General features: G+C 41.3%; 1 protein-coding gene across 1 annotated transcript in view; it reads left to right on the plus strand.

Moving 5' to 3' along the window:
• Window positions 1-569: 569 nt before the first annotated feature.
• The window catches only part of RNF144B (ring finger protein 144B), an 81261-nt gene continuing 68892 nt past the window's right edge, over window positions 570-12938 (plus strand). Inside the window, exon 1 of the mRNA XM_082664399.1 lies at window positions 570-892. The gene's annotated coding sequence lies outside the window, so the exon portion shown is untranslated. The remainder of the gene's footprint in view (window positions 893-12938) is intronic.

A 12938-nucleotide genomic window follows, 5' to 3' on the forward strand; every position in this document is an offset into this window, starting at 1 on the left:
TAGGTTACTGAGCAGTTCCCCACATAATTTGTTGACAAAGCACTTCCAGCAAAATTATTGTTTCATAAAAGTGTGCCTGTATTATATGAGGTAAACTGAGACTGTCCTGATTTGATTTGCCTGCGATCTAATTTTATCATTAGATGCAAAAGGACAAATCGAGTACATGTGTTTTGGATGAAACATGCATGGGAAGTGTTTCTACAGAAACAGTTTTCCGGCAAGGTGGGAAGGCAGGTCTGGGTTGTTATAAGTAGGAACAAGAGACTTAAAGAGCTGGGAAGGAGGGAGACAGGCGTCCTGGGAGGACGCGTGCAGAGAAGCGTCAAGTTCTGAGAGCCAGTAGGTGAAGTGCCCCTGTCTGGGCAGAAGGAAGGACACTAGGGGCTGCTGCTGGCTACCCTGCTCGGCATTTCTGCAGCAGCCGTCCAAGAAGGACAAGAGAGAGGTCCTGCTAAGTGGAGCGAGTGCAGGAGGGCGGGACTGCTCGGGCGCACTGGCAGCCGGGTTCAGACAGGGTTAAGACCATCACCTGCAGTTGAAGAGCGACCCAGATGGGAAGTAGGAAGTGCCGCGCCTGAGCTTCCTGTATAAATAAACGCGCGGCTCCTGGGGCTGCTGCTGGCGTGCGGAGCCCCACGCTCTGCAAGGTTCCCGGGCATCGCAGCTGTGCCCCGAGGCAGGAGGCGGTTACAGGTACTCCTCCTCCGGCCCAGTAGGTCTGGGAGCCCGAGCCCTTGTGCAGTCCTACAGAGCGCGAAGCTGCCAGCGGCAGAGGGAGAGAATGGAACAACTCCTCTTCCCCGGGGTGCGAGCAGCCCCGGCTGGCGGTGAGCGCGAGGGAGTCTGCTGAGAAGCCCGGCGGCTGGGAGGAACGTAGCTCTCCTGCCAGGTAGGTTTAGCGAGCTTTTTAAACTCTGCAGGCATTGCAAGACAGCAGTGGGGTTGGAATAAGAAAAGAAAAAAGGACGAGAGACTATCTCTGATACCATGGTTTTTAGCTTTATTTTCTGCCTCCAGTGCTTAAAACGTACAGAACTGAATTCGTTCTGAATGCCTGAAACACCTGTTAACTTTAAAAAATAGATACCTTTGTAAAGGTAAAAAGAAACGTTTAATTTCTAATAAAACAGTCTCTTCAGAATGTATTGCAAAATTCCAGATTAGATCAAACCTCGCTGTGTCTTCAGCGGAGACCAAACTTGGCATAATCTCAGATGTCTGCCTTCTGCTATTTGGAAGTGCACAGCAATACGTTGACATACCTAGATATGGATAAGATATTTTATTATCTGTGGGATCTTGGTCATATATTATGCTGTTTATTTTGTCGTGTAACTGCTGATAAAACAGGGTGAAACTCTGATCTTATATTGCTGTTCTCAAGTTTAAGTTAAAATGAAACCAATTCCTGTATCAGCAGACTAAGGTATCTTTAGCTTACCCCTTCCAGGGTACCTTTTGTTTTTCTTACTAGTTTCAGGGATTCTGCTGTAAGTCTGCTCCTGAAGCATATACTTCTCACATTTGGATTTCTCAGAAATGATTTCCCCTTTCTGAAAAAATGTTCTGTCTTCACGCTTGCACTACAGTCTCGCTTTCTTATTTCTGTCTGCAGCACGTATCTTTTCAAAACATTAGCTGGGGCTCACAATAGGACTAGCAGTGTTCTTCTGAACTGGCATTTCTGGAGGTTTATTTGAACGTTGCCAGGTATGAATTAAAGAGCAATGTATCTAACGTTTCTGAAGCAGCCGATTGCGGGAGTCTAGTCCCAGAAGCAAAATAAATGAACTTTGAGATGACTCAGTTTTTAGGGTGTGGGTAAGAGGCAAAAGGAACCCAACCAGTCTTCACTGAGTTGCTGGCTAATTAAAGTATCTGGCTGCTGTAGCTTTCACTGAGATGAGCCTCTTGGTCCCCAGTCCCTTTCACATCTAATTCCTCTGCTGGTCCCTCCTCCTTACTCTGTCCTCCCTTTTCGACCTTAGTCCTTTTCATGGGTAACAGTCCCTTCAGTATTTCTGAAGCTATCTTGAAGAGGAGAGAGAGCGAGAAAAAGAAAGACATCTATATCAGATCCATAAGGCCACGTGGAGAGAATTGTATTAGGAAGTCCAAGGCCACATTTTCATAAAACTCCTGTCTTCCCTTTTGCACACCTGTGACTGGGATTTTATTCTTTGTGCTGAGCATAAAGTTAGGAAAGTGGGAAAGAAAATAAATTCGAACTGTCTTGATGAGTAAACAAACTCAAGGTATAGAAAATGTAAAAAGATGTCAAGTAGCGAAATTGAATTGCTTGGCTTTTTATTTAAAACAAACAGAAAAAAAACCCCTCAACCAACAGCCACCCCCGCCCTGCCCCGCCCCCAAACCAATCACCCTAGATAACTTGCTTCTACAGTACTGTGCTGGACGTGAGTTCTGAGTGTGGTCAAACACTGTCCATTTACCCAGAGTTTTACAAATATTTACAGTCACCTATGCCAAATATCTTTGTGCTGAGCCCCAAAGAACATTCTCAGCATTCAAAAGCCCCATTCTCATGAATGGTTTCAGTTCATTGGCAATTTAAAGGCATCCAGGCTTCCAAACTAGGTCAGTTTAAGACATGTCTTTTTTTAAACATAATAATTAGTTTTTGGGTCTCCCAGATTATGATCCAGGTTTTCAGAGCCAAACCCTACAGCAGAGGGGAAAGTATGCTCTATCAGAAAGAGAAAAGCTCATTTTATTTAAATGGTAAGATCATTTAGCTTTCTGGAAACTGTCTTTCTCTTGAATGATACAAATATTTTTTTTTTTTTTTTTTTTTTTTGCGGTACGCAGGCCTCTCACTGTTGTGGCCTTTCCCATTGCGGAGCACAGGCTCCGGACGCGCAGGCTCAGCGGCCATGGCTCACGGGCCCAGCCGCTCCGCGGCATGTGGGATCTTCCCAGACCGAGGCATGAACCCGTGTCCCCTGCATCGGCAGGCGGACTCTCAACCACTGCGCCACTAGGGAAGCCCTGATACAAATATTTTAATCTGAGAAATTTATATTTAAGTTTTCCTTTTTGAAAAGTTGTTTCAATATTTTAGATGTTTAGGAACATTTTTAAGGACATCAGAATCATTTCTCTGTACTGTTTCTGCTGGTCCTGGCTTCTGTGTTTCCCCTGGCCTTGACTTATGGTATTACTTTCCTGTTGAGTGAGGTTCTTAGTGTTTGAAATCTCTAGTTTGAGGTAGAGGTCAGGAATCATGTTGAACCCAGATGTTGGTGGAGGAACAAAGTCCAGACAGTTTGGGGACTAAACCTACTTTGTGCAACTGATTATTTCGGAGATGGGAATTGGGCCAAGCTGAGCTTTGGGGAGCTGGTATCTCCAGCCACTGCTCTTGAGTACTTAGACTTTTTTTCAGGGATGCCTGCCTTAATTTATTGAAGTGCCTTAGCTATAACAAATTATCAATATTTTCAGCTTTTGACTTGCTGGAAACGAATCCAGATGAGAATCAGGCCCTGAGTATTTCTTCTCCTCCATGTACATTAGAGAAGTTATCTACTGTGGTATTGAGTGATTAGAGGCTGAGTGTATAAAGATGTATAAGATGTAGCCTCTGCCTTGAAAGAATCTGAATAAGCTTGGAAGTGAAAGTGACTTTGGACTAGAATAGTAATTTTAATTCATGTTGTTTTACCTGAGAATGAAAAATACTTTGATGTTTGTCCTTTTAATTATGTTTTTGTTTTTTGGGCTTTTTTTTTTTTTTTTTGATAATGTTTCCCTGATGTCACCTGAGTGTTAAATAATTTAAAGAGGCATAAGAGCATCTAAGTTAATTTATTTCATTATTTTAATTTTAAATTTGTTTTTTCACCTTTAGGCATATGTGGGAGGTCTTGCACTAACATTTTATTTTTATTAATATTGGCATTTGCTCTTGGTGGATGAATACGCCTAAACCCAATGCATTATACCTTAGTAGTTATTAAAAAATGGAAAACTGTACATTAAAGAGAGTGAAAGTGATCAATGCTTTCGCAACATGAAATGAGAAACTTCTCATCTGTGATTGGCTCCCTTGCTTGAATTGAAAACACAACAATATAAGTGAAATACACTTCTCTTATTCATAGCTGGGGATACTTCTGATCACATGGCTTGTGGTATCTATTAAAGAACATGCTTTGGGGGGCTTCCCTGGTGGCACAGTGGTTGGGAGTCCGCCTGCCGATGCAGGGGACATAGGTTCGTGCCCCGGTCCGGGAGGATCCCGCGTACCGCGGAGCGGCTGGACCCGTGAGCCATGGCCGCTGAGCCTGCGCGTCCGGAGCCTGTGCTCCGCAGCGGGAGAGGCCACAACGGTGAGAGGCCCGCGTACCGCAAAAAAAAAAAAGAACATGCTTTGAAAGCTATGTCTCAGTGGTTTCTAATTCCTCTGCAGTCATGAGTTTGAGTCTCAGACCTTAAGTCAACTGGTTCTTTGTCTTTCTTGGGAAGATAGAACAAGACTATCTCATTTCTCTTTTTTGTTGGACTTGTGGCTGAAGCTATAAACCCACAAATTGTCCTGTGTATGATTATATGAACCTGTCTGTTGACAGCCTCCTCAACCAGTTTATGCTTTATAAGTGGGGACTATGTTTAATCACCTTTACGTCCATAGCACCTAATGTATGGAATTCAATTCTTTGTGGGTTGACCTTATTTTCTGCGTTTTGCATTTTTCTGTATTTGATTCCTTGAGAAACTCATTTGGCAAAGATGTACAAAAATACATGCCCTGCACCTTGCTTGGTGTGGGATGGAGGAGTTCTTTTCCCACACTGGTTTTAAATTTGTGTCTATAATATGTCTGTATACAACTTTTAACTTTCACAGGAGAGGGTAATATTTACACATGCTTTTATTCATTTGGAGAAAACATTTTGGTTTAGATATTCGTTCTTTAGGCACTGTAGTTTCTTGGTAGTGTCATAAGCCAGGAATTCAGCCTGTCTCTTGCTCAATGGGGCTTTCTGAAATAACACTTCTCCTTGATCTGTTAATTACATCATTGTCTGACCTGCCTGTAAGTGGCGTTCCTTCCTGCCTCTGAGCTTTGTTGTTATGCCAGGCAGGGAGAAGGCAATTATTCAGCAGGGCTGTATGAATAATTGTGGGAGGCAAGGGACCCACTGATTAAATAAGAGGCGGGCAGGGCACCGCAGTGGTGTTGAGGAGGGACCTACAATGATGAATGTAAAATTACAATGCCCAAAATATCATTGAGCTGTTATTCTCATATTCACTCCTACCTTCTTTGGTAAGTTTTTATTGTTAGGAAAGCTGGGAATGGTTTTCCGCCTCCTGGGTCTTACCTCGCAGTGGTAATGAGAATACAGAAAGAAGGCAAGAAAAAAGAAATGCGCTTTTTAGAAGGATAGGCGTTTTGTAAACGTTAAAACTTGACATCCCAGATGCCCTGTACTCTGTAAGGTTTAGAGTTAGCTTATCACAATATCATGTACTTTGTTGGTCGTGATCTCATGTCTTTCCATATATTTCTCCTATGTACTTTGTAGGAAAAAATATAAAAATTAGATCTGATTATTCTCATCTTAAAAAAATGGTAACTGAGGTGATGGAAGTGTTAACTAACCTTATTATGGTAATCATTTCACAAAATATATCTATATCAAATCATTACATTGTATACATTAAACTTATACAATTTTTTTGTATTAATTATATCTCAATAAAGCTAGAAAAAATAGATCTTATTAAAATAATGGGCTTTATTCATTACATAATTTCAAATAGCAAAGAGACTGCCTAGAAAAGTTTTTGGTAATATTTATGATTCCCCTCCTAAGGGAGTGTCTGTCCTTTTGACCCACAAAAAAATTAGTAGCGATATATTTGCACATCAGTTCCATTTTTAGAAGAAACCGGGTCTCCAGGTTACAGAGTTATAATCTTATTGACATCCTGGAACCTGTTGAGATGAAGATGTTAAAACTAAAAGAATTTTAGACTGAATATTTTTTCATCTCTTGATTTCCCCTGAATGAAGCTGCGAAACAGTGGGGAAGAAAACCGAAGTTCCCTTTCCTATCACAGTGATAAACAGTGTTTTGCAGCAATGCTACCACCTCACAAAGCCTGAGTAGGTGAATATTTACCTCCATTATTGCTAAGAATTAAGCATTTCTTGGGTTTGTTTTTACAGTCAGCTCTTCATATTGGTGGGTCCTACATTGTGGTTGGTGAAACCTGTGGATGCAGAAGCCGCGGGTGCGGAGGGCCAACTGTATTAGGCCATTTTATAAAAGGAATTGGAGCATCTGAGGATTTCGGTATCTGCCAGGGGTCCTGAAACCAATCCCCCATGGATATCTAGGGACGACTGTACTAGAAAATAGTTTCTAATATGTTTTATTGTTTTCAAATAATGATGAAGTATCTTATTGTGATGCCATGCATCTACTCATTCTTTTACAAAGCAATTAAATGGACATAAAATATACTTGAGTAATTCCATTTCTGTGATTACTAGTGAGGCTGCCTGTGTTCCCGTTTGTTCTCGCCCTCTCAAGGCATGTATTAGAACTGTTTTTCTGATATTACTGGCTGTGCACTGGTTCATCTAGTCCCTGAGTGGCCAGATGAATGGCCAGAGAATGGGTCAAAGATGTAGTAAGGGAGTAGAACCACAACACTGGCCAGTATGGAGGTTTGCATAAGCCCTTGCCTCACTTACCACCAATGTCCATAGCCCTTGGTACTCTACCAGTCAGCTGGTCTACCTTCCATTCCAAACTGTATTAGGGTAGAATTTCAGCAAGTGGCTAATGGCTGATGATGGTCAGCACTTTCTTAGGTTCAGTCAGTACCATTTGAGTCACTAATAGCTTTGGTCAAGAACGTGAACCAGCAGTGAAATAAATCATTGCATTGGGTAGAAATGCCAAGGTCAACAAAATACTAATTTTTGGATTGTGTTGGGCTGGTTGCCTAACATGTCAGTCTTAGTTGATATTGGGAGGGCTTTCCCAACAAGGCAGAGGTGGGACCTTCGGATTACTGTTTCTTTCTGCTCTGCTAGAGTATCTCTGCTCTGCTTCCTGAGAATGTCTCTCCATTATACAGGCAGCACTTCAGCCCTACCTTCCCCACTACCTACTCTTCCTGAAAATGCTTCCCTTTGTTAGCTCCCTGTCACTGTGAAGCATTCATACCTTTTATGAATACTTTGCAGGGATGACTCAGTGTCTTGCAGGGGCATGTAAACATTTTGAGAACATTCATGTGTCTCTTCTGTTTTGTCCCTTGTTCTTGAGTAACTCTTAGACTTTCATATCATGGCCTGGAATTAAGACCCCTCACCACAGATCAACTGGATTTTTACATAAATTAATATTTCTATTACATAAGTAACATCCAGCTGTTTCATTGTATTAACTTTCTTTTTCTCTTAGTCCCTTTAATTGTGCTTTACCAATTTATCTAAATCTTAAAGTTTTTACAGATGGTGTAAAAATTCCTAAATAACTAGACAAGTATCCTAGTAAAACATTATCCTCTCCAATCATGTTATCTTTGTGCAGTGGAATAACAGCTATGATTTTGGGTAGTGAAACGGATATAAACTACGTTAGTTAAAAATACTTTGAAGGTTGGCTCTCTCACCCACTGCGTTTTTGGAGCAGATTGCCTTTTCAGGCCGCCAGCAGAATATGAAAATTCCTTATACATCCTGAGCTTTCCAGCACCGTTTCTGAAGTATTCCTTTCTTTGGCAATTCTAATGAAAACACAAGAGGGAAAAAGTGTCCTGTTCTTTCCTATCAGAAGGTGGTTGCTTCTCATATAATGAATACTTTGTAGGGTAAGAGACACTCAGAGTAGGCAGAACTGCTGATTCCCCTTTCCCGGTAATTTAGTGCAAAATCAGATGTTTTAGAGTGGCTTTCCTTCCTTGCATGCCCCAGCCAATCTGTCCTCTTGTGTGGTTACTTATAGTTAAGCAAGTGAGACTTCTACAATCTGGGTGAAGCCTGCCCTCACCACTCCACCCTCAACCCTGCCACCAACTTTAGAACATTTGAACTTGAAGTTAGCTTGTCACGTTTTTCTTCTTTGCAACATGGCTCTTACATTCGCTACCAAAATTCTTTTCTCGTTGGGTTCTTGACATCCAAAAAGAGGCTCAGTCGCACTTGTAATAACTGTAAAAGTAATTATAATTGGTACCATTTTAAATCAAGCAGGAGGATGGAATATTCAAGTCACTTTCTTATTTTAGGTAAAATGTGAAGTGTGAGGCAAAACAAGTTGAGCAAAAGCCAGTAAGAGCGAGTTACTGGCTCTCTGGAAGGAAGACTTTTCTGGAAACCTGGAGGGGAGTGTGTGTATTGTCAGTGTACCTACGAGGATGTTGGTTCCGTGAGCAGGTCAGGAGGAACTGCGCGTGTGTGGTTGGTCCTCTTCTGGCCACCCCTCTATGCTTCCTGGCATTTAGTTTAGTAGTTTGGGTGGGGGGATAGTTCTGCCAGTGGTGGTTTCATGTTGTAGAGAGGAATGAATTTTTTTTTTTTTAAGAATTTATTTATTATTTATTTATTTATTTATGGCTGTGTTGGGTCTCCGTTGCTGCACGCGAGCTTTCTCTAGTTGCGGCGAGCGGGGGCTACTCTTCGTTGCGGTGCGCGGGCTTCTCATTGCGGTGCCTTCTCTTGTTGCAGAGCATGGGCTCTAGGTGCGCGGGCTTCAGTAGTTGTGGCTTGTGGGTTCTAGAGTGTGGGATCAGTAGTTGTAGCTCGTGGGCTTAGTTGCCCCGTGGCATGTGGGATCTTCCTGGACCAGGGCTTGAAGCCATGTCCCCTACATTGGCAGGCGGATTCTTAACCACTGCGCCACCAGGGAACCCCGAGACCAGTGAATCTTAAGACATAAATGAAGAAACACTAGGACACCTTGGAGCCATTCACAAACATCTCAAGTGCGGGGGAGATTCGTTTAGAGGACTTCGGGATTCCCCAGACTATTGCTTGAAGGGCTCAATTTCTAATGAATCAATGGTGAACAGATTTCTTGTTTGTTACTCTTTTTCTATGAAGTGCTACTGTGTGTCATTTATTTCTAAAACATTCATTACTGATTTTGCCCAGAGTGAAAACCAAAGGGCTGGTTTTCGAACTGTGCGTGGTGAAGCCTTCAGCTTCCATGACGGTGCCTGGGAGGCTGCTGAAGGGAAAGTCAAGGGTACCTGGACGGGGTCTCCCCGTGTTGTTTCAACTGGCGCTAGTCTACCTTATCTCGGTTATCCAAAGGCGGGGTGCTTAAGATTTTGTTTTTATAAAATTCCACTGCTTTAAAAATATTCAAAAGCCATCACTTTGGGGAACTGGGGTTCTGGTAGACAGAAAGATAAATCACTTCTTTTTGAAGAATTATTTTGGATTGTTCAGCTCTCAAAGAGATGAAATATGTGACTTCTTTCCTCTGTCTCAGTCACAAGTTCTGCCTTGATTGGAATGCTTGGAATTTTTTTTAAACAAAATTGGTCTCTGCTTTGTAAAAAGTTTTTATGTTATAAGAATATATATATATAGTTTAAATTTATATGTATAAATTTTAAGCCACTTTATTGAGGTATGATTGACAGACCAAGAAGTGTACATATTTAATGTATAGAATTTGATGAGTTGAGAAGTAAGTATACACCTGTGGAACAGCATGGTGCCTGTGGTTAACAATACTGTATTGTATACTTAAAAATTTGCCAAGGGTAGAGCTTATGTTAAGTGCTCTTAATCACGCGCACACAAAACAATGATAAATAAAGGGGGCAGGAGAAAACTTTTGGAGGTGATATTTTTATATTTTTACAACTTTGATTTCATAGCCTATAGGCATGTAACTCACAAACTGAGTAAAAACTTATGTATATTGCAAGGGACAAGATTACGTTTCAGATGTCCTTGATTCACACAACTTCTCTCCCTGCCTTCAAAAGAAGACTATTTCAAAGAGATAACTTTTTTTTTTTTTCTTTTTCGCGGTACGCGGGCCTCTCACTGTTGTGACCTCTTCCGTTGCGGAGCACAGGCTCAGCGGCCATGGCTCACGGGCCCAGCCACTCCGCGGTATGTGGGATCTTCCCGGACCGGGGCACGAACCTATGTCCCCTGCATCGGCAGGCAAACTCTCAACCACTGTGCCACCAGGGAAGTCCCAGAGATAACCTTCTAAGAAGTATCCCTTTATGTCTTTGTTTTTCAAGTACATTGGCCTGTTAAATGTCCCCTTCTGAAAAATAGATTGTGAGAAAAAAATGACTTTCTTGAAGAATACCTTGCTCTCTTGCCTAGGCTGGGACAACAGGATTTATCTATTCTCAACAGCTTCCTCCAAATGGGCTGTTAGTGTAATTGACATTTGTGGTGTGGGATGTTTCTGGCCTGTGTCATTTCCCATCTTACCTACACAGGAAGCCTTTACTGGCTACATTTCTTCTTCTTGTGTGACTTGGGATTTCTTTTTTTGAGGGGGAAAATAACTCAGAATATGTGGTATGAGCAGTGTTGGGAAAATAGAGATGAAAAGACGTTTTCGATAAGATGATGTATGTTATCAACGGAGGAGTCTTGGAGAAGAAAACAGGCGATAATTGTGTTAAGTATAAACTGGGAACAGGGGAGAAGTAAAATCATTCACTTTTACCCCTAATTGACCCTAAAGGGATTTTTTTTTTTATCTTTAAAATCCTGGATTTGATGTGTAGGTTGATTTGAATTTAATTTGCTATTGGATGATAGATCGTCAATAGTTAATTGAATAAGAATACTGTGTCTTGAACCATATTGGTCTTTTCCCAAGAAACATCTATCATATTGGAAGCCAGTCATTGGTTAGCTTCCTATTTAATTTATTTTTGGTCAAGTCTTTTACTACTACTTAAGGAGTAGGTGATAAACCATAAACACTTCAGGGCACTAGAGTTAGAAACTGTTGACTCTTTCTGATGTGCCACTGAGAAAGTTAGTGCAATTAGATCTCATAGATTTTTTTCTTTCTAATCTAATCTGGTTTTTTCTCCCGTATTTTAGTACTTTTGTACTAATATATGGAGACTTAAGTCGCTGTGGGGCTGTATAACAGATGCTGAATATGTAAAATAATTTCTTTTGCCCAAAAATTGGGAGGAAGAGAGTCTGGTTCTTCTGGGGGGAGAGGATACAATTATTTCTATGGCCAAATTTATTAGAATCGGCCGTACTCTGTTAAAATAGTAAGAACTTAAGGATTTCGCTTTTATTTAATCAGAACGTGAAATTTCTTGATGTGATATAAACTGTGTATATGTAGGGAAATTATTTTCACAATTATCTTACCTCTTTTAAAGATATTCTGAATAAAAACAATCTAGTGGAAGGGCTTCGGTTATAATTTTTATTTTTCGGTGTAGAAATATCCTTTCCTATAGTCATGCTATGTGTAGAGACAAATTTTATTCTTCAGTGATCTTATGGTAGCCGTAGTCACGGAATTCACCTCTCTCTCTTTGTCTCTTTCCCTCCCTATTCCTATATCTCTCTCTCTCCCTGCTACATCCCTCCACATAGTATCCACTTGTGAGGGAGTTCTTGGGTAATGGGCCAGGCACTGGACTTGGCCTCAGAAGATGGAGGTTTGAGCTGTGCCGTGTATAAGCTCTGAGACTTTCGGCAGATTACTTAACTTCTCAGGACCTCAATTCATCTATAAAACGAAGGAAATAATCATTGTGGTTGCAAAACATTAAATGAAATAATGCATGTGAAGGAACACAATTAACACTGACACCTTATTGAAATTTTTTTTTTAATTACTTAATTTATTTTTGACTGTGTTGGGCCTTTGTTGCTGTGTGCAGGCTTTCTCTAGTTGCGGCGAGCAGGGGCTACTCTTCGTTGCGGTGTGCGGGCTTCTCATTGCCGTGGCTTCTCTTGTTGTGGAGCACAGACTCTAGGCGTGCGGTCTTCAGTAGCTGTGGCGTGAGGGCTCAGTAGCTGTGGCACACGGGTCAGTAGTTGTGGCTGGCAGGCTCTAGAGCGCAGACTCAGTAGTTGTGGCACACGGGCTTAGTCGCTCCGTGGCACGTGGGATCTTCCCAGACCAGGGCTCCAACCTGCGTCCCCTGCATTGGCAGGTGGATTCTTAATCACTGAGCCACCAGGGAAGCCCTGAAATTTTTTTTATTGGAGTAAAATATACATAACAAAATTTATCATTTCAACCATTTTAACTGTAATTCAGAGGTGTTACGTACATTCACAATGTTGTCCAACCATCGCACTATCCATTTCTAGAACTTTTTCATCGTGCCAGAAACTCTGTATTCATTAAGTGATAACTCTCCGTTTGCCCTTCCTCCAGCTCTTGGTAGTCCCCTTTCTACTTTCTGTCTTTGTGAATTTGACTGTTCTAGGTTCCTCATATAAATGGAATCATACAATATTTGCCCTTTTGTGTCTGGCTTATTTCACTTAGCATAATGTCTTCAAGGTTCATCCCTGTTGTAGCATGTGTCAGAATTTCATTCCTTCTTAAGGCTGAATAGTATTCCGTTGTACGTTTATATCACATTTTGTTTATCCATTCATCCGTTATGGACATTTGGATTGTTCCCACCTTTTGACTGTTGTGAATGATGCTACTGTGCACATCGGTGTGCAAGTATCTGTTTGAGTCCCTGCTTTGAATTCTTTTGGGTGTACACCCAGAAGTGAAATTTCTGGATCATATGGTAATTCTATATTTAACTTTTTGAGTGACATTCTCTTTTTAAGTATTTTTTGGATCTGTTGAATTGATCATAGCAATGCGATTCCTAAATGGTGTGTTTGTTCACAGTAGTCTTTTAATTTCCATAGTTGACTTGATATGAGTCAGGACAGTGAGGTCACCTTACATTTCAGGACT

This window comes from Grampus griseus (assembly GCF_964374135.1).
Source record: "Grampus griseus genome assembly, chromosome: 10".
In the NCBI taxonomy this organism is placed as follows: domain Eukaryota; kingdom Metazoa; phylum Chordata; class Mammalia; order Artiodactyla; family Delphinidae; genus Grampus; species Grampus griseus.